This window comes from Aplysia californica, unplaced genomic scaffold (genome assembly GCF_000002075.1).
Source record: "Aplysia californica isolate F4 #8 unplaced genomic scaffold, AplCal3.0 scaffold00080, whole genome shotgun sequence".
In the NCBI taxonomy this organism is placed as follows: Eukaryota; Metazoa; Mollusca; class Gastropoda; order Aplysiida; family Aplysiidae; genus Aplysia; species Aplysia californica.
Window position 1 is genome coordinate 1721391 of NW_004797350.1, and position 3603 is coordinate 1724993.

A 3603-nucleotide genomic window follows, 5' to 3' on the forward strand; every position below is an offset into this window, starting at 1 on the left:
TATTGTCAGATTTATCCATTCTGTTTGTCAGTTTTTTGTCTCACTATGTTGTTGTTGGTAAAAATGATAAAATTTGTTTTGTGTGACTGATATTTTTTACAGAGAATTTAGACTGATTGGTCGTTGGAAAGATTATAGTTTGTATGTTGCTGACCTTTTGCGTTAAAAAGGGTATCGTCCATCTCCAATTGGATGGAGCCAAATGGGAAAATTGTGCCTTTTCCAAGGGAACCATGTCAGACAGCTGAGCCTTGAAACTTCGAACCTGCACTTTCAGGATTACAGGTCCTATAACCTAACCCCATGACTAGTGACGCTACTCATCTTGCTTATTTTTATACACCTCGCAAGGCCATGTCAAGGCTTGTGGCCTCGAGAATGTCTTGGGGAAAGGGTATACCGGGACACTTACATGACATAATCACACACAGTACGCATTTGGTCGTCGGGCCTACTTTTTGTCGGGATGTCAACTTGTGAATACACTTTCAAGAGCGATGTCCCTTACAATGCTGTCAGGCTCTAAGGGGCTGTATCTAGATTATTCTGTCCCCATCGTTTTATGCAAGAAAAATTCTGAAATTATGCAAACTTGAGCCCAAAAATGTGAAATTATGCGATTCTGTTAATTTTAAAAAGAATGATAAAGGAAAATAATAGAAATTATGCAAAAAATGATCAAATTTTGCTAAATTATGCAGGGTGCTTAAAACCTCAGGGACAGATTATTCTATTTTTTTGTTTTTCAGCTTTCTTTCACTCCCTGTCAAAGTCATGTTGTGTTTACTTGTCTTTATTTTGACAGAGGACTCATTTTTTATCAAACTAGCTGGGGGGGGGGGGGGGGCTTGTGAAAATACATGCGATAGTTGTCTTGTGAAGATTAAGTTGGAGGGTGTCACTGGTAGGTCCTACTTCTTTACTTTCCCCATGTAATTTCTGTCTGTCTTACTCTGGGTGGTTGGCAGGTGCTCTAGTGTGGTTTTGCTTCTTCTTTCCTATCAAACATCTATCATTCTTATCTCCCCTCCTTCTTTTTTGTGTTTGTTACTTTCTTGTAACACCTCCAATCTTCAGCACTTTTTAAATGACCTTATTGTATTGCATGTGCCGTAAAAGTAAAACTCTTACTAGAACTAAGAAGTTGCTTTCCCCAGCGCTAAATAACCATTATTGTGTCGATGTGCTTCTCTTGACTCAAGCAAAAATAAACAAACGAAGACTGAGTTCAAGAAGAGAGCATGGCTGTGTTGGCTTCTCATACGTTCCCAGTCAGATCTCAGCGTTTTTTTCCACACTTTCCCAATACCAGTGTCGGTTTGGCTTTTGGCCTTTGTCATAAAGAATGTGAGTTGAAATTGAATTGACCCTGAACTTTAAGTCAGTTCATACGTAGGGGAACCATTCTACCAAATATTTCTCTCTTTATTAAGGGGTGTCGTGGTAGCCTCTACACATACTAAATACGGCGGATAGGGGAATGGCCCCCATCTTGTACACAGTTACCAACCGTCCCCTGCTCAAAAGAGACAACCTGAACTGTAATTTATAAACTACCGCAAAATCAGCCTTATGCCATCCAAGAAAAAACGTATTAAAATTCTGGCTGAACGGACTAAAGCCATAAACTAAGAAAATCATATCGGAGGAACAAGCTGGCTTCAAAACACAGCACTTCACAACAGAGCAGATCATTATTCTCTGTGTACTCATTGAAAAGTGCCATCAACATCGACAAGACCTCTACAGTGTATTGTACCTAGACTTCATCATCACTTCATGGATTTGAAGAAGGCGTTTGAAATGATGCTTTATCACGTTGTTCAAAATGAACACCCTGAATTTTTCTAAATATTTCAGGCAAAGTAACGGAACACCAATACGACAAAATACAAGCGCAGATTATTTCTGAAGCTGCTTTAAGGATTTGTTCCAAAATAACAGTCGGAGTAAAGCAAGGCTGCATGCTTTCACTGACGCTGACTCTGTTCAATATCTTCCTTCATGAAAACATGGTAGAACTAGATATACTCAGTCAGCACTGGAAGCGCGATGATCTAACTTACGCTAGACCAACGATAAGAAATTTTTGGTCCAGTAGAAAGTCTGGACAAGTCCCCAACTGCCTACGGCTTTCAGGTAATTGTAGAGTGGAGTAAACTGGGGACAATAACACACATAGCATAAGCACTGACATCGCGGTCAGCGGTATGAAGCTGGCCAAAGTAGACAGCTTGGCGTACATGATGCACTTGAGAGTGAGAGCAATGGTAACTCAAGGGTCGAATAATGAAGTGCATTGTTTACTCTCCAGGGTCACACAGACAGCAATAACATTGATAAAACTTAGGAGCACATGGTGAAACAAAAATATTGACACCCAGCTCCAACAGTATTATACTGGTGCGCTCTTTTGTAACTATAATTTTGGTGTTCTTGTAATGTTCTGTGAATCGTGGACCCTTACAGCAGACAGTGTGAAGAGGATAATATGTATCCTCCTAGAGATACAGACTTCAACATAAGTTAAGGACCACCATGTCAGACAGCCCTGATTTAAAAAAAAAAAAAAAAAAAAAAAGACAGCAAGGAATGTTTCTAAAATTTTTGCTCAGAAAGTGTTAATGGGTTACCAATGCATACTACAAAGCTTTCTAAAGTGGCAAAACCACCACGTGCTGCACGGAAATCCTAGGGGATTTTTAGCCAAATTTGCTATTTTTTATCGACTTGTGTGCGACACCACGAACATTCCTCTGTCAAAATTTCTGATTGTGCTAGAGCAAGGCCTATGAAGTTGGAGCCTGAGAAGTTGCCAGGGGGCTTGCAGTGTTACACTCTGTCATTGTCCGCTTGAGGTAGCGCCATCAAGCCACTGGATCAGTCCAAGAACGCCCAAATGCAGGTCGACCGAAGAAGACCACTCAGAATGTTTGCAAATGGTCCTTAACTTATGTTGAAGTCTGTAAGGTGCTTTCATTAACTCCCATGCGTCTCTTACAAAGCAAAGACCATTCATCACGAATGATGAACAGCGGTGAAGTGAAGTGAAATCAGAATCAGGCACGCCAGCGGGCCATACGAATAACAGTGCAATACATTTACAATGTATAAGTAAAGCAGTCTTTGGAATAGAGACATCACACGAGCTCAAGGGTTTGCCAAGACAATCCTGCGATGTGCACAGCATTTGAAAGGAGAACGAGAGGTAGGCGAGGGCAGAGGAAGGTTAGAATTAGCAGGTTGTCACGTCAGCTCTGTCCGACGTTGTGTCCTTAGGAAAGGCACTTTACACCCGAATGTCCCACTTGGCTCGGTCCTCTTGGTCCCGCCTCTTAAATAACCTAACCGTGTTGATAGGGGCGTTAAACATATACCAATTGACCTATACATTTTTAGTCAGAGATTACGTACTAAGTTCATTCAAATGTTACAAGTTTTGACTGCCTATCCTACATACGTTTAACATAAACATGCATAATATTAAGTGTACCCAATGAATGAAGCAGTGAAATAATCATAATTGCAAACTAGATACAGGTGCATGTATGATAATTTACAAGTCATTATTGTCATTGTAGTGAACCCCCCCCCGTGTGGTTT